This window comes from Protopterus annectens, chromosome 5.part0, assembly GCF_019279795.1.
Source record: "Protopterus annectens isolate FY-2018-M chromosome 5.part0, PAN1.0, whole genome shotgun sequence".
Classification (NCBI taxonomy): Eukaryota; Metazoa; Chordata; order Ceratodontiformes; family Protopteridae; genus Protopterus; species Protopterus annectens.
Genome location: NC_056735.1, coordinates 1,007,464,763 through 1,007,484,008, shown reverse-complemented (window position 1 = coordinate 1,007,484,008; position 19,246 = coordinate 1,007,464,763).

Sequence of the window (19,246 nt, the reverse complement as noted above, 5' to 3'; positions counted from 1 at the left end):
GCTTGTTGATCCCCTACCCATGACATTACTTTAAATAGCTTGTTAATGGCATCTGCCTCACATGCACCATGTAACACTATACAGCCCATACTAGTCATCTGTACAGATGTACATGGGATAGCCACATCTTTGCAACCTATATGTCATCTGCGTCCCCTAACAATGAGCATTCCTGTGATATCATTGCCAAATATGTCACAGTTATGATAGTGACACACATGCCAGCATCATATATTGTACCTGACTGACACATCATGCTGATACATAGTATGTCACTCTATCACTTGTGCAGGTTTGTAGGAGCAATAGACCAGACCAATCACTATTTCTGGTGGGTTATCACAACATCCGTGAAGGCATTCATAAGATTACCTGTTGTAAGTGGCTGTGTGTCATGCCCCAGGCATATAACCTATGTGGAATGTCATGTGTACACAGCACTATAGTACATACAAGTGGATACGTAGGGTTACTAATATGTCTATTGGCAACTATGTATGTGTTTCTGTATGCACAGCCCCTGTTGCTGTCTTTAGTGTGTGTATGTGATGACTATACCATTTTGTGTGTCTCTTTCACCCTGTGAACTCCCCTATTGCCAACCTAGTGTCAGCCCATATAGATGTCATATACTGTACAAGCACAGTTACACAGTTTCTAACACCAAGCCGCTGTGGTGTTTGCAATGGTCCTATCACTGTGTATTGTACATTAATAAATGGGTAGGTCATCTATTCCAACAAGTGTCACCTCCATGTGTGTTTCGGTGCATATCCCCATGCACGCGTGTGCGTGCGTGCGTGTGTGTGTGTGTGTGTGTGTGTGTGTGTGTGTGTGTGTGTGTCAGCTGGCTCTAACATGTTAAGGGCCTCTGCACTCACCAGTGGCAATCCTAACAGCCCCTGCAATTGTCACCCACTTCAATAGTAGTGGCAGACACTGCCACACTACAGTACCCCTGCGCTATTTGTGCTATGTATGTAAAGCTATCATTCATAAGACTGTGCAGGTAGGGGCTGTGTGCAGCCCAAAGTCATCTGCCCCATGTACGGGACTATGACTCTGTGTGCACTGCCAGCACAAGAGACCAGGCATGCATATGAGATAGCAGACACACATGCTGATGAATGTCAGGTTAGACTAAAACAGTCTGACCTGTGTCAAGAATACATACCCCAAACCTGACATACACAATACCAGGCATACCCTCATTAACTGCATGATGGTTGAGTGGAAGGGACAGAAATGGCAGGGTCAACAGGTGCTGATAGCTGAATTTGTCACAGTTAAAGTAATGGCTAAGCTTGTGAGGGACCTAGTGCCAGTACTCAAGTAACCTCCTCTATATGTGTGATCCTGCGGTCCTACAGTACACCCGAGTAACATGTTTGAAGGCTAGGTAGCCATGTCAATGGTATGCATGCAAGGTCACACTGTCTGCCACAATTGCCCCTTACACACTGTTGCATGTAAACACACCTGGTATACAGCTGTACCTTGGCTATGAAAAATTCACTGAGTTTCCACTCTGCCTTACTCATCATTGCTACTGTCAGAAGGCCCACAGCCTGCAAACACACAGACACCTGGAACACAACCAGAATACAGTAAGTGACACTACAGTCAGTCAAAAGTATTAACAGCAATAATGCAGCATGGCTAACAAGGTACATACACCTCGATGTGTACCCATAACTATTGCCAGCAGACAGCACCTTACACAGCATGACATTGCTACATTGTAGTATAGTCAACCTGCGCATCAGATCCATATGAGCATGTCCGTGCATCAATGATATGGATAACAGGGTTGTGGCACAAGTATCATCACATGCACATGGTGTTGTGTTGGACTGCCACAGGCCTAGGCTGGTCCATATGGCTGACATCATGTGTGTGTGTGTGTGCCAGGAGGGGTGGTGTTCAACTGGGCCGTGCAGAGTAGCTGTGCGTGTCTGTTGGTGACCATCCTGTGATAGGGATGTGTGAGTGTTTGGCTGCACACCATCAAGCTATGTGGATGCCCAACACAGAGCTATGTTCGACTGCTGTGGACCTTACATGGCATGATGTATGGTTTACAGTCTCCTGGAAGGGACTGTTTCTGCCAGGAGTATCACTGGCACCACCAGGCCAAGGAGAGATGCAGTATTACTCCCTGATGGTGACTGCTGTCTGCTGGATCCATGTCTCTGATGGGACTGGCCAGGACAATGTGCCTATGGCCTGCGCCAGTGTGGTGTGGGCAGCACCGTCCCATTGGTAGTGCTGTTGGTACTGCCACTACAGGACTGTGAATGTGCATGGCCATGTGAGATCTCAGCTGATCACGTTGCTGACCTATGTCCACATGGCCAATGCCCTACTCCCATCACATGCTCAAGCAGACATTGCATGGTCAAGCAGTGACAATGTCTCACCTCACTGTCTATCCACGACATCGGCAAAATGACGTATGGTAACACAAATGGCGTGGAAATCATCACACATGGCAGGAAGCACTGCATTCATGACCCTGAGAATCTGTCTGGTGTTGCAGTCAGTACCCACCTGTGCCTCCATGCTGGACCGTAACATCTGGTGTCACTTGCTGTGGCACTTGAGACAAGGGCTTGATGGGCAGCAGTCCTCCATCAAGTAGGCCTGTCTATGTGCCTCTGTGTGATCTCGCATGCTCTCTGGCTATGGCTGGTGTCTACACTCACACTTGTCATAGTCAACAAACTACTTTATTCCATGCCACCACCCTCTACCATCCATTATCCATGGCTGCTGGGGACTGGCTATGTGTGGGCATACTGACTGTGTGTGGGAACATGGTGGGTGAAAGTGGGATACCAAACAATGGCACAGATTCAGGCACCAACAACCCACCTGTGCCGCACTATGACCACCACCATCAGGATCGGAGTCTGCTAAGACACTGACATCTGGTTGTGAAGGGGAGAGAGATACCAACCCCCATGTTCACCTGCGAGGGGAAGACACCATATGTAAATTAATACCCTGCAGTATTATGTTTACTGATACACACACAAACACATAGACACACACACACACACACACACACACACACACACACACACACACACACACACACACACACACACACACACACACACACACACACACACACACACACACACACACACACACACACACACACACACACTCTTGGTAGAGTCTGGCACAGCTTTGACACCTATGGGCCCTTCAGTGCAGACCTTACGGTAGTTCTGCCTGCCGCAGTCCATCTCTTTCACAGCTATTGTAAGGCCCATAACAAAGGGTGACAAAATCCTACTGTGTGATGGGCCTATTAGCAGAATGGTAATTGTAACCAAGACCTAGGCTATTGGAGTGAGCTATACAGTGTCACCAAGTGCATATGGACGTACTTTAAGAGCTGACTTACTGCTATACAGACCACACACAATGACAAGGTGTAACGTTATGTGATGATAACTACTGAAGGAACACGAGTAGACACTATCACTGCAGTACCTACACAGTTCAGACTAACAAGGATTTATTTCGGACAACATTGCAGGACAGTCTGCAATACATACAGAAAACATATAAAGTACTAGGTGCATAGCCTCATAAGATGATACCAGGCTATTGGCCCTGATGCCCTCATATGCTTGGCCTAGACTTTCACCAATGTCCCTTCAAAGCCAGCACCTGTTTCCCCTGTCCAGCTGGGACACACGTAGGATCCCAGGGATGTCTTATCCAGTTCCCATGCAGTTGTCCAGCTTTTTCTTTAAGAGGGCTGTACACATACTCTGCTAGACATGGGGAGGGAGTGTATTTTACAGACAGTGTATTGTGTGGAACACTACACTACAATATCCCACCAAGCACTCTACATGTTGCAGATCAGGTGAGGGCCTTGTGTGCATGTTGTGTGAGTGGGGTTTATCTTACAGATATGCAGAAATGTCATCAAGGCTGGTTTGGAAATAGACTTGTATGCCAGACACCGGTCACCCATGATCAGAATGCATGAGGCTGAATACAGTGAGAGGGTTTTCAGCCTATCTGTAGAGGATAGGTGTTGCAGACCCTGGTTTTGCCTGGTCAGAAACCTTTGTAGTCTCTGCAACTTTTGCATTTGCTTGGCAAGGTACATGCCAAAGGAGCCATTGTACTTGATAATGCATCTGATAATGGTGGAGTACAGGGATGTTGTGGCCTCCTGGTTCTTGGATGACATACCCATATTTGTGAGGTGGGCCATGTAGACAGCCTTCCTTACAATGGTGCCCACATGGTGGGAAACTGTCAGGTTGTTACCAACTTTGGCGTACAAGTTGCCTCACACCTGATTGCATGCTCAGTACATTGTTACTGTCATAATTAGTGTGGGTGACATCTGCCACAGCAGGGAGAATGATGCATCTCCTGGCATTCAGTTTGTGGTAATGCTTTTTGCACCAGTCATTAATTTGGGTGAGTACCTCTTGGAGAATGGTCATCTCAGTTGGGGACTCAAAGACAGTGGCTGGCTTGCAAGCATCTGTAAACCTGGTCAGCCACAGACCACTGCTTTTGTCTTGTACCTCAGATACATATATCTCAAACAGTAGAGGCTCCCAGACTGATCACTGGGGTACACCGCTCTGGAAGACTCTACTACTAGAGGTGGGTTCCACTAATTTGACCGAGTGGGTACTATCATTGAACAAGTTAGCTACCCATCTGGTAACATATAGGTTGATGCCTAACTGTGTAGGCATATGTATCCTGGCTGCCTGGGGATTATTGTGAGAGAATTGGGCTAGGTGACAGTAGACATTGTTCACCATCTTCCCCTCGCCCTTGTGTTTGTTGACCACTTCAGAAAATTCGACCAGGTTTAATGGGCCTGATCTCCCTTTAACAATACCACACTGTGTGGGCTCAAGCATTTTGAGGTTACTGATGTCCTTGTTTATAATGTCCTTGATATTGCCTTCCATGCCCTTGCAGAGAAGGCTAGTTAGGCTTAAGTGCATATGATTGGCTGGGTCAGTGGATTGCTCACCTTTGTGTATAGGGATGACAGTGGCTGTCCTCTGTGCAGATGGGATGACACTGGTGCTCAGGCTTTGTTTGACTACAGTGTGTAAAGGAGCTGAGAACTTGTGCCTGGATTCATATAGGATGCAGCCAGAGATGGTATCAGGCCTATGGAGACTTCTGTGTGTTGCCTTTGAGAGGCATTATGGACCTGCTTCCTGATGATGAGGGGAGGGGGGGCAGGTGCTGTGCATGTGCATGTGTACCGATGTGGGGATAGGGTGGTGATGTTTACACTTCACTGTCTGCAGCAGGTTGCCTATGTCTATGCTGTATGTGTATGTGGTGTTATTGACCATCACTACAGAGCAGATTTGGGTGTTGCCTTTGGGACTGCAGATATATGTGTGGAAGGCCTAGTGAGTGGCCTTGGTGGATGTGTTCAATTTGCACTCAAAGATAGCCTTAGGGTATTTCACATATGACCTTATTTGCTTATTCAGACCAATGTGATATTGCTTCCAATAAGGTACCTGCTCCTTCTTGGCTCTGTCCAGCAATTATTTCCACCTGTTATGGTATTTTTGTATTGCTGCTGTCCAGCACAGATGTTTACCCTACCTTGGGAGAGATGATGTTGTCCTGTCAGGTATTGATGAGTCCATACAGCTATGTAGGTACTCACATAGTATTGTGTTGTGGGCTTGGACACTACTGCTAGTTCCAATTGATGGGATAGTGGCTGTAGAGCTACTTCTACCAGCTTTGAGGAGAGTTATAGTCATTTGTGTAAAGTTTATTTTGTTTGACCCTGACAGGAGGGGGGGAGGGGGGATGGTAACCTGAACAGTGATGGCTATGTGGTCAGATCTTACCAAGAAGGATGACACTGTAGGAGCGCTAGACTGGCTACTCATATTGGTTAGGACCAGGTATGGGATATTTTCACCTGTTGTAGGAGTGTTGACCGGCAGATCCACTACACTGTCATTGACAAAGCCAAGGAACCTCTGTGCGTTCATGTTTCAGGTGGCATAGGTCATGCACACTATGGTTGAATAGTTAAAGTCATTCAGGAGCAGGGTAGATTATTCAATCCTGACAGATTCCAGCAAGTCCCGATAGGTATGGTGGATGTCCAGAGTCATGGTTGGAGGTCTGTAGCAAGCTGTGATTTGAGTATGTGTTTTGTCAGCTGTTAACTGCACTCAGGATGTCTCCCATGCGTTATACTGTTTGGCCAGCCTTGAGGTGTGTGTGTGTGTATGATAATGTTTAAAAATCCATCTCCTGTGGTTTTGCAGCCCTCCATTTGGGGTCTAAATGTATGATGAGATGAGTAACCTGGCAAAGTTAGTGTGCTCTCCACAGTTGCAAAGCAGGTGTCAGTGACTGCACAAATGCTGGCATCCTACAGGATAAGGTATGCTTGCATTGACACATGTTTCATGGTAAGACGCCTAGCTCCTGTTAGAGCAAGACATCTGCACAAAGACACACATCACTGGTGGGCAAAGGTCAGAAAATAGTGACACTATATGAATCTAGCTGTAACACACTTAGTTGTCAGCAAAGACGGTTTTGCATTCACAGGACTATTCCACAGGATATGACATCTGACATTCAAATGTATGCCATTATGTTATGACTTCAGTCTTTAATGGGTTGCCAGTGATGAGCCAGACAATACACAACTGAATGAGGCATTGACTGCAAATATGAGGCAGACATGTGGTCAGTCTGCAAAACATCTGATAGTGATATGTTTCTGACATACCTATCAACTATCCAGATGTCCACAGACTGCCCAGACGTTTGCCTGTTATGTTTGGTCTGTTCCTCAGACAACGTCTGTTTTTGTGGAATCAGCAGGATAATGTGAGGATTGTAGTCAGTAAATTTTAACATTCATTTGTTTCAGACATCATATCCTTCAGGGATGTTATGTTACAACAAACCCTATAACACCAACAACTGTTTAATTTTGTTCATAGGTTCATAGATTAGTACTAGGATTAGTACTAGGCTAACTGCCCTTGTGGGCCATTTTAAGCCTAGCCAATTACCCCATGGGAGAATCAAACCTTGCACCTTGTGTCTTTAAGGTAAGTACCTTAACCATTATGCCAACCTCCCACACCATTATGTAAGATATGTCCCTCTTTTCGGCCCCCTGTCCCTCAAGTATGTCAGGCTTTGTCCAGATGTCATGCAGTAAGAGGTTCAGAGGTATGGTATATCATTATTTAGTGATTGCACTCCTGATATCATCTCAGTGACTTTGCAGTCTCCCGGAAGTGGCCATAAATATTGTCCCACACCCTTGACATTCTGTGGAAATCTGCACAGTGGAGAGTTACGTATGTCTGGCCATTGTTAACAGACTGCCAAGATTCTGTGTTGGGATTAGTAGGGAGAGTAGCAGATGTGAGTGTCATAGATCCTTTTCTATCTGACTGTGCATGCTGCTACACTTGTTGGTGGTCTATCAGGTGTATATGTTTGTAGGGGCAGACTGAGAAATGTCCTATAACACATCAGGAGTCCCAGTAGACTGTGGGTTGGGGCAGTATATGTTGGTGCAGTGTGTGACTGGCAATCAGGATATGTTTGTTCAAACAGTTGTTATACTCTAGAGTTAATTTGGGGTACTGGTATGTTGTTGTAACGGTGATGCAAATGGCTTTGGGTGGACAATTCCTCATCAATGTCTGCTTTTCCCTACAGTTACATCCCTATAGTGCATGATATATTTGCAAATACATGGGTAATTCCCAGAGCTGATTTGGAGCAGAGTCGTGTTGGCCTTACTGTGGTTCAGAAGGTGCTGGGTGAAATGGTTGTCAGCTTTCAGTTTTTTTTTTTCTCTTCTGTTACATGACTGCAGTCATACCTCTCCACTGTCCAGATGTGTGGCTCGTATGTTTGATCTGCACCCATAACAGTTGTGGGTTTCTGACAAATCAATGGGATGATGTGAGCATTGACATCAGTAAATGATGACAATCATTTGTGTTTCAGACCTGGAATCTATCAGAACAATATATGTTAACTCAAACCATGCTATTCTAGCAGACTTCTATACATATAACAACCATTTTTCAAATATGGCACTATTGTTTTCCCTTTATCCCCCCAATTTGTCAGGTTTTTTGCAGATGTGTTGCAGTAAGAGATTGGTTTATATATATATATATATATATATATATATATATATATATATATATATATATATATATAAGAGTACTACAGATATGTATTTTTCCCTTATGTTAAATGACTGTAGTGCATGATATATTTGTAAAAACATGTTGGAAATTCCCATAGCTCAGATGGTGTAGTGGTTCATTGTTGTGATTGTAGTGCACAGGGTCCTGTGTTCAAAATTTGGTAGTGATGACTTTTTTCATTAATGTTAAATGACCATAATGCATGATATGTTTGTAAAAGCATTACAAATCCTTTCAGCTCAAATGATGTAGTGCTGTGTTGCTGTGATTGTTGTACACAGCATCCTGGGTTTGAGACTTGGCAGGGCTGACAATTTTGTTGCTGGGCAGAACAAGGGCTGATGGAGACAGAGTGATTAAAGCACTTTTAAGCAGTTGTAAGAAGGTTTGCACAATTTGCATGAAGCTAAGCGATGCTAACAAGATGGTTAACTCCTCTAAGCTTCACTTAGCACCTCTTACTACTACTACTTACACCCACACTAATTTTAATTAAAGAAAAGAAAAAAGGATGATAGGAAAGTGGTGAAATGGAGGCGAGCAGGGGGTAAAACATTAGGAACACCAACTAAGGATATACAGAACAGGTGTAGGAAAGAACTATAGCTCTACATTTCTTCTGCAGCAACAGCTGTGAATAATGTGTAGAATTTGGAATTTACAGCCTCACACCCCATGGGGAGGGGTGTTAGTGACAGATATTTGTAGAATAATGTTTGGGTAGCTTGATTAATTTCATTGTACATGGGGGTGAAATGTAGAGCTATGTATGGGGCAATGATTTTTTGCAGGATAGATGCCCTTTTTTGTAAGGTGAGAGTGGGATATTGGGGAAGGGCTGTAGGTATGTTTGGGAAGGTAGGTTGGGTAGGATAGGTTGCATTGGAAGACAGAAAAGACACACAAGACATCAGACAGGGGTGGTTTAAAACACATGAGGGAGGTAAACACCTTGGATGGGGAGGGTGGCTGGGAATCAGAGGCCCATGAGCCCCCATATGGATACAGTGGGACTGAGGTTCCCAACCATGGGCAGTCACCACTGCACCTTCACAGCCCCGAAGGTGGTTGTGCTTGGGGCTAGACAAGAGGAGCAGTCTGCCCCTTGAGGTGCACCAGGCGGCCCTCCCTCTAGTGCAGCCATCCATCCAACTCATGTGGATGATGCTGTACACCATACCCCAGAACTTGCTATGGGTTACAGGCCCCACTCTGCGCCCATGCCTGGGGAGATGGGCCTCATCCCCTTAGGTAATTCTACCCAAAAGTGGTGCAGGAAGGTCCAGGTTGGGTCTCAGATGTGCTGGGGCCCGATGCCATGGCCAGATGGGGCGTGACAGGCAGATCCATGGGGCTCTGCCTTCCCAAACATGCTAGGGTGTTGAGGTTTTCCAATGTATATTGATTAGTCATGAACAAAACATTTCAAAATTTGTTATAACAGCATGCATGGGTGTTCCAATTAACCCAAACCAACAGATTTGAAAGAGTTGCATAACAAACAGATCACACGCATAAACGGAACAACAGTAAGCATTTTAACAGCATGCAAGTTACATTGATGGCAACAGTCTACCAATAATAGTATTTGAACAAGGTATATTAATATGCAACCAAGTAAATAAATGAAAAATAATAGAACACATGCCCCCAGTAATAGATTTTGAGAACATACCTGTAGTATATGAATAATAATTATTGATATAGGTGAGGGGTAGGTGGAGATAAGAAAGTCCTTTAATGACTGTATAGGCTTCCATTTTTCACAACAGTACTACTCAATACTCTACAGGTCTGCCTATCAGTTTTCATCTACCTATGACCCATAGCTTCTGTAGCACATACATACCCATTAGACTGTCAACCTGTAATGGTGTGGGGAAGACTGAGAGGACAATGGCTACATTATTGGAGGGGGACTCATACATGTCAGGGTTACATAGTTCACAGAGAAGGGGTACCCTGCACTGATGTTGTATGAGTCTGCTACTGGCATACTTCCCTGGATTCCCTGAAGGTTATTTGCAGCAGTGACCACTAGCTGTGGCAGCATTACACCTGAGAGACATGTACTGGGGCTAGTGCATGGTGTATGTACCTATCCTGCTGTCATTTGCAGGCATATGGGTTTGGACAATGGAACAGTTGTACATGGTATATTAGTATATCCTTCATACAGCTACTACACACAATTCTTATCTTTTAAGACCTGTTGAGAAAATATCTGTTAACACTTTCTGACTGTTTCTACAAATATTCAGGATTTCTTTAGTGTATATATGCAGACATCTCACTACCATTCCCTGGATTCGAACCATGTCTGGGTGTGCTAAAATGAACAATAGGAATATTGTCCTTCACACTGAGCTACTGGGAAACTGATGTTTCTTGCTTGACTGATTTCTGCCTAATACTCTCTGGGTTAGACAGTCTGACTTTGTAATCCTGACATTCATGCATGGCAGATAGTTATTGTATTGTGTATTAATCCTTTGAAATAATACAATCTGGGAATCAAAGATAAACACAAGAATGCAATATTGCAGGAGACACACTATAATACTGTAGACATTACTATTCAGGGTTTAGAACTTAGTTCATACAATATTACACATTTCCTTTATATCATGGTTTACAGCTCCACATTCTACTGTTTTGCATACTAGCTGGTTCTCAGAACAGCCTCAGTTACTTCATGCTGTCAATGCCATATTTGCTGTGATGAACCTGTACACATTGTATTTCTACAACAACATACCAGAGTAAACACAACAGTTTGTGTTATACATCATTATTACAGTGAAATGACCCTTTTATTAATGAATATCCTGTGGATCAATATTAGTGTGACAAACATCATGTATTCATTAGACACAGTACACACTATTCATACTGGCAGTAAACAATGTACTCCTTCTACTTTATGCCACTATATACTGCAAGTTAGATCTGTACTCACCAGCTTGTCAATGCATCCGTGTCAGTCTGTCTGCATGTGCCTCAATGTTACTAGCCCTCTCAACTGCAGCTGTAGGGGTGAGAAACAAACATTATGGATACCTATTACATACTCAGGCTTGAATCTGGTACACCTATATTTGTGATACTTACAAACTGCTGGAGCATGGTTGTCCCAAGCATCTTGGATCCATTGGGCTAAGAGCACCCCCTTCCTCCACTTTAGGTCAGGATAGTGATGCCATACCTGCTCACCAGTTCGGGAGATGCCAGTGGCAATGGTGAGGTCATGTGCCAGATAGTCCCAGGCCTCTGCTTTATACTGTGAGCCCTGGTACTGGCCTTGCAGCAGTCTGTCATCATGGTTTGATATGAGAAGCCCAGCCATGACCCAGGACACCAAAATGCCTCAGCGCTGCACCCAAAAGTGCGAGCCCTCTCCAACACTTGACATAATTCCTGCAGAGATCAGACTACAACAGGTTATGGCTGTATTCCCACCTGTTAGGTTTAAATAAAGCCATATTCCCACCCTTTGTCATCATTGGACCATTATGAAAATGCTAAGCTCAGCTAAGTGGTGCACAAATCCTCTAAGCTGAGTTAAACAGGGCTTAAAAGGGTAAATGCTAAGCACTGCTTAACAGTGAGCAAATCTGCTTAGCTGAGTTAACTGCTGCTTAGAGTGTACATATAAGCAATGCTTAAACTGGCTAAGCATCGCTAAGCACTGCTTAACATTGCTCAGTTTTCATTTAAAAAATATCAGGATTGTAGATTAATTCATCATTACTGACATATTATTATGTGTATGTGATTTACTTTACATGACATCCACCTATGTGCTTTCATTACATTACATTACCTTAGGGTATAACTATACTGTATGGGACACTTGTGTATACATGGGTGCTTTCACATGTCATATGCACTCACACTTCCATTTTGGACCAGCTACACTACTCTGGGTGACAAATATCACTTACTACATAATATAACATAAAAATAAATTTTAACAATGCTTTCCCATGTAAAAATAAAGTGCCTGTCTTGGTACTGGAACAGTGGATACCTGCATGCAAAGCCAGAACTCTAACCACTATGCTATCTCGTCATTGAGCTTTTAGCTATGCAGTTGTATTTAGCTGCTATGAGATGTTTAAGCAATGCTGAGCAGAGGTCTCTAACATTCAAACCTCCTCAGCTACTCATAAACATACCTTACAATGGAGAAAAAAAGGTAATTATTAGAACCACTTCATTTAAATGTCTCAATGCTCCTTACCAGTCACAGTAAAGGCAATTGCAAGTGGACAAATAGGGACATATTTTAAATATTGCTCTTACAAACTTAGAAAATTGATGGAATAATAGGTTTTTGCCATTAGCATGAAATTTCCGATTGATGTGGAGTCTTAAACTCATATATTTATCATTATCTAATGACTCCAGTCCTCTGCTATTTGCCATGTAGGGATTGATATTCAGAAGAAGACACCAAAAACATGAGGCAGCATACCTCTCAACTGTACAGATTTTTGCAGAATGTCCAGCTTATTGCCTCATATTTTTGGTCCATTTCTCATATGACTGTTGTTTTCTCATAAATCATTGCCAAATCACTCAGGGTTTCAGTCGGGACATAGTAACAGACATTTAATTTTCAGACTTCATACCCTTTAGAAAATTTGTGCTAATGCAAAACCTGTTACTCTATCAACTTTCCAAGTTTGTGAGAGCATTATTTAATTAGTGTCCCTATTTTTGGGCCTTCATGCCCCCATTATTTATGGCTTTGTACAGATTTCTTACCCTAGGAGGTTGAGAGGTATGTGAGGTAGGCAACTGGGCATTCTGCAAAAACCTGTACATTTGAGGAGTATGACCATACGGCTCTTTTGCAGTGCAGGGGGTGTGTGACAATACCTGTCACATACCTCCTGCATTGCTTCCTATTGGGATAGCTGCTTTCAGTGTCTGCAGACACTGAAAGCACTTGCAAAGTGCCATACAGCACTTTGACAATGCAGGGTGTGAGTAACAGTACCTGTCACACACCGCCTGCATTTATTTCAGGATCTCCTAGTTATTTTATTATCTGTGGACACTGTTTTGCTATTTTATTTGCTTTCAGTGTCTGCAGACACTGAAATGCATTTAAAAAGTACCATACAGCACTTTCTGAGTGCAGGGGGTGTGCTAGATGTGTGTGCACTACTTAAACACACCCCTTGCACTGAGTAGTGTCCGTGTCTGCTTAGCCCTAATAGTATCGCTCCTTCATGAATATGCAAGGTGCGCTGCTGTTAAAGCTAAGCGGAAACGGATATGGTTTACTTCATGCAGGAATAGCACTATTCCTTGACGGAGTTCATTGAATCCCAGGGTATGATTATATTCATAAGGATCACCAAAATATGTGTACACATCAAACCTTGTATTATCATTATTGTAAATGCTCCTTTCTGGTTTCTTTCCTTTGTACTTTTTTTTTTTGGAAAAAAAATAAACATTACATTTGAAAAAACAAAGAAAACATTTGTGCATTCATACAATTAACTTTTTGGTCACATAGTGGCAGTGGACAAGTTTATAAAAGAGGAAATGGTAGGATTGCCACCTCTTGTGATGCTGAAAACCAGATGGAAGCCATGACCCCTGCACTACCAGTGACTCCTCCCAGGCCTGACCTGTCTACACCCTCATCCACACCAATTTTATAAGGTAATACATATGTAATTAGGGTGGAATTGCCATTTTAGTCCATTTCTACTTTCCTAATCTATGTTGCAGTACTCTTTTTTGTTGCTGTTATTGTAGAGTATCTTGGACTCCAGTCATCATCACCACATCATTTTAGTGATGCTTTTAGTGAAAACATAAAGACAGTGGTTGCTTTTTAACAAACATTGGCATTGTGTCCAGACTTGTAAACAGAATACCAGAGTTTGTACAGTGCCTTCTGGGCTACTAGAGAATCATTTGGATTTCTGGATAGTCCGGAAAAATACCAGATAGGTGGCAAGCCTAGGAAATGGTGAGTAAATGTTTAGCATGATGAAGTTCCCGTTTTATGTTTGGAAAGAAAACACTCATGAGCCATTGTTCTTGTGACTTTGCCTCCCTTGGCTGGTGATTTTTTTGATGCTTGAATATGAACAAAGGTCTTTTCACAAGTGCAGTATTAATTAACATAACCATGTCCTTTGGGCTAGTGGACCATGGCATGAACTACTCCGTCACTCCCTAATAACAGCCAGTATTAGCATGCACAATGCCTTCTGCATCCAAAGCTATCTCTTATATCAGCAATGTAAAATGCAAATAGGCAAAACAACTTCACCTCCTCAATTAAGATATCTCATAAGGCTGTGTTCTCTCCCCATTCCTACACTCTTGCTTCCCATATGTCCTTGCCTCTAAGATCCCAAAAGCTATACTAATTCTTTATGGAGATGATATGGTCATCTGCAGAACATTTCACTTGGCCATTAATACACAAAGCACTGATCATCAATACTGACAAAGCAAAATTCATGATTTTCTACACCAGACAAAAATTCTACTTAGTCACTCAACAATTGACTATAGTTCATAACAAAAAGGAATCCAAAGAGCACACAAATTATATTAAATATGTAATACATTAAATATGTCAGGGACTGCCTTGATTGATTCCTTAACTTTCAGTACCCCATCAACACCACTAAAATTAACAATCATCTCTTCTGGGCAAAAATGATTTCAGACTATCTATCCTTAGGAAGGAAAAGCTCCATTGCCAAAGGAGTGTTACTATCTCTGCTACCCAACTAGAATAAAGCCTATCCATCATAGCCATGACTTTAAAGAAAAGAGAGATTGCTTCTCAAACCTCATTCATCAACATATGTCAATTAGTCTCTCTTACCTTCCCCCAGAAGATCATCATTGCTGAGGTTTACAAAAAGTCACATGACTCCCTATAAAAGAAAGATACACTCTACCTGCCTTATCACTAACCTACAAACTACTGTACCTGGAAACCTTCAACATTATGTACAGCAGACTATGCAAAAGAGCCACCACCTACAATCTCAGCTCACAAAATTCAACAATTATTACCATCCAACAAAATGAATTTCCCTTGACTAAGGACAGCTTTTTCTACAAGAGCACTACAATCATGAGAGTCCCTGTCATCAAACATCAAACATCAAATCCTTCTCATCCTTCAAAGAATTTAGACATAAACTTAGGAAATCCTTTTTCACCGAAGCAACCTGCAAATGCTTTACTAACCAAAGTGGCACTCGGAACCCTTAATATACCCACTATTCCCAAAGCATAATAACTACTCATACTAAAAATTTCACAAAGTGATTAGCCACCTCACATTTATTACTACAGAAATCACCAGTCTCCACCTGTATGCTTTACCCTATCCCCTTGAAATATGTCTATGCCCCATCTATCTTTATTGCACATAACCTTTCACCCACCACATCTCCCTTTCATCCATTGCCCCTAACATTCCTACACCTTTCTGTTTTGATTTTTCATTCAAATGCCTAATGCAACTCCCTTCTCCTCATTTCACTCTCTCTTTCCACATCATTAAACACAGTATATACATTGTAAATATCTAATGAATAACAGAAACTGTGCACTACTACTCTACAAACTTGGAATTGTATTCAGAATTTGTAAACAAGTTGTAACAATGTCACATTCTTTTATGTGACTCTATTTTTAGTTTGCTTTTTGTTCACCTAAGCTGAACCTGCAAATGGTCATGTAGATCAGAGTTCTACCCAAATTAAATAATAAAATGAAGTGATATGTGCTGTGTTCTCACCTCCTTTGTAGTCTACAAAATGATCTATTTTTCCCATCCTTTTCTGCAGAATTAGATTGGCATCCTACTTCATTTTGGTAGAGGAGAGTAACTTTTCCTTCATGTGAGGCTACTGATTAAAACACTGATGTGATTCATTTTATGTTGTCTATGCAGCATGCAGAAGCCAGGTTAGTTGAATTTGAATCTTATCACACATTATCCCTTTGTAGCACATGGGCATTACAGAAATGCATAACCCCAGAACAGTTTTGTAGTCTGTCTGTTTCCTGAGAAACTGAATTCATTCCTCACCTGCACACAACTCAAAAAAAAAGAAAAACTTGGTACTTTAAGTTCAGCTTATAGCTGATCTTTTGTACCAGCTTTTTCACACTTCGGTGAAAACTCCATTTTGGCATAAGGTTCTGTACCCGGTATTCTGTGTCATGTCAGAATATATCACAATGAAATGCCATAGAAAACTTTAGCCAGTAAGAATATTTTGAAGCTTACCCTACTTTTCCTTACTCATCTGTATCTGTAGCTCTTCTTAGTGGGCAATAATGCATTAACAGAACAGTTGCTGTGATGAGCAATAAATAAATCTCATTTAAAATTCAAAGAATTCACCTATTAATCTTTAAAACAACTGGTGACAAGTATTTGGTAATACAAGCCCGCTTCTAGTTTGCTGGTTAGACCATCTTCAGATTGACTGAAGAATGTTTGCATTAGTACAGCCATATTTATCACAAATCATTACCAGGTTGTTTTCCTCCCAGACAGGCTTTTCCTTAAACCAGAAAACTAGACTCTGTTTACATCATCTTTCTGTTTGGAGATAGTAAACTTCAATATCACCTGAGTAGTCCATGAACCAAATGAAGCCAGGGCCCTTATTTTCACTTTTGCTCTATGACAAGTTGCATTTGTTCACAGTTCTTTTAAGTGATCTTAACATTAACTGGTATAAACTCAGTTGAGAAATGATTTCTACTATCTCTCTTATATTAACTTTTTAAATCAGCTAATCACTGTTTTTCTAGTGAACATACAACACCACACACATTTGTACCATTTTACATAACTGGATTATTTCTACAAATGTAGTATTGATGATGTTTATCTAATCTCTCAACAATGGACTATATAATTATTCATCTGCCATATACCGTTCATGAGTTGCTTACATTTTATTTATTGTTTGGTTGTTTATTTGTTTGTTTATTTTTTGAGATGCTAGTCTGGTCTCTTGCTTCCCTTTTCAGTTATGAGCTACATTTTAACTACAGCAAATATATTCTTATCCTTAATCTACATGTTCCATATGGAAAGCTTGTTTCAACAGATTAGTCTCACCAAGTCTATGGAAAATAGTAGAACATAAAATCAACATGGTGGGCACTAATAAATATCAGTGGACCTTCCCTCAGACTATCACAAACAGCAGGTTGCCACTGAAAAATATGAGATAAAAATACTGATAGGTAAAGCTGCAGTAATCCCTTGGCTTTTTAGAAGTGTTACTTCATGTTCCTGCCTAGTTTAGACAAATCATTTATTCAAACCTGTCATAGGCATTGAAATAAGTTTAATTTGGTCTTGTCAATACAATTGGTTGACTGTGTTTGGAACAGCTATTACTATATCAGTACTTCAGAACTAATCATTCAGAACAGGTGTCATTAAGCTTCAGTACAATATGGTCAAATGTACAATTTCATTCTAGTAAATGTTTATTTTTTCCATTTGGAGTCAGCACTTCACAAACAGTTGCACAGTACCTTTGGTATAATTTGTGTCTTCACTTACAAAATATGCTGAAAATATTGTGAATCCATCAAATGATGTTGTTTGCCACATGAAATATAACCTCTCAAATGTGTTAATTCTTTTATCATTTTGATCCAGAATTTCAGAATGCTCATGATATTAATCATTTTTAGAAATTATATAGCTGGAAATGTGTTATTCCATCCTTAATGGTACTATAACAGGCTTTGTGTGAAATGGCATTTTGTAGAACTGAGTAATTGTATTTAATTAGCTCATGTGGTGGTGTCCAGGAAATCAAGCTGAAAATTTTCAATTCAAAATGTTACCAAATGGAAACTAATTATACTGATCTGCTTAAAATCCCATAGATAATATTTCCATGAAAGTTTTAAAATAAATTTAACACAGCTATAAGAAAAACAGATGAAATCTTCACATTTACCCGAACAAAATATTTCAAGCTATAAGAAAAACAGATGAAATCTTCACATCTACTTGAACAAAATATTTCAAACAGCTGTGATAAAGACAAACATAGTTATGTTATTTAAACATGATTTATTTCAGTAACAACAAATGCAAGCAAACCATAGGCTAAAATGTTCAGAAATGCATAACAATGGAATTAAGAACTATATACAACAAAAACAAGAATTTAAGAATAGCAGGTCATAAACAGATATTTAAACTCAGATTAAATTATATAGTTAGTGTAGCTAATATCTTAGGAGAAACAGCAGCTAAACCTAATACCCAAGTTCTTCTCCATAAGTTTTTAGCAACAAATATAAACATTTGAATATGCATGCTGCGTAGGTGATCCTTTCATTTTGACAATCAACCCAGCACAGATCTGAAGTCCATATATGAAGCCACCTAATTATTAATATATAGATTCAGGGCATACATTATAGAGAATTCGAAACGGGCCTTCTGTCATAACCAACTACTCATTTGTTCAAGACAATTCACCTTGATAATAAAGCTTAAGAGATGAATCTTGGCATCCATGTCAAGAACAATGGTTATAATAACAGATATTTCTTTGTAATGCATGGATATTTATCTGCTGCATGTGTTACCACTAATAGAGGAAAAGTGTGGAAGCACAAAGTGTTTTACTGGCTTTCAAAGTCTTTGAAAGTCAATAAAGCACTTAGTACTATTAAGCAGACAACAGGTAGAAATTAAGTACCACTCTGTAGAACTAATAGCCTTTAAAAGCTGTTACTGATATGTTACATATTTTGTTTATAAGTTTGGTAGAGAGAAGTTTTAACAGCTTTTAAAATCTATTCTACCTTTTATCACTGTTGTTTGCTAGCTGGCTGATGTTAGTTCCTAGCTCAAGATCTGATCTTAATGTAATTTAGGTTGATAAATATGATTTTGTTAATCATACTAAATGCTGTTAAGATTATGTCACATACTGTGAATGCCCTTAACAACTTTATTTTTT